Genomic DNA, 448 nt, shown 5'->3' with positions numbered 1-448 from the left:
TTTTTTTTTTAATCTGAGTGACAGCATTTAAATAGTAAAGCAAGATCTTAGATAATCGACACAGGCATGAGCATGTCATGTAACAGTGCAAGTGTTAAATATCCAGGCATTCCTCATTCTCTCGGGCTAATGTACACTGTGGATGTGAGCGTCATTCAGTGAAGAAATGTGTGGCCTTAAACAAACCAAAACTCCCAAAACTGAATAACACACACATACACAACTGTCAATGATTACTCATGGATGCTGTACAGTGCTGTACATTCGCTAATCTACAATTATACCACAGTTAGGGTACAGTATCACATCATGTAACTGGTATTAAGCCAGGAGTGACTTTTATTGTCACACAGCTGTGTAAGTTGTGCAAGAGAGAGAGCGTTACTGATATATACACACACACACACATATATATATATATATATATATATATATATATATATATATA

The 448-nt window shown here is 35.3% G+C and overlaps 1 protein-coding gene across 1 annotated transcript in view; it reads right to left on the bottom strand.

Moving 5' to 3' along the window:
* Positions 1-448, bottom strand: part of ano11 (anoctamin 11) — a 21790-nt gene that overhangs the window by 5362 nt on the left and 15980 nt on the right. The window lies entirely within an intron of this gene.

The sequence above is a fragment of the Seriola lalandi genome, unplaced genomic scaffold (genome assembly GCF_002814215.2).
Source record: "Seriola lalandi dorsalis isolate HSWRI2012SDOR001 ecotype SW California unplaced genomic scaffold, Sedor1 jcf7180002054349, whole genome shotgun sequence".
Taxonomy (NCBI): Eukaryota; Metazoa; Chordata; class Actinopteri; order Carangiformes; family Carangidae; genus Seriola; species Seriola lalandi.
This window is presented reverse-complemented; position numbering and strand designations above follow the sequence as displayed.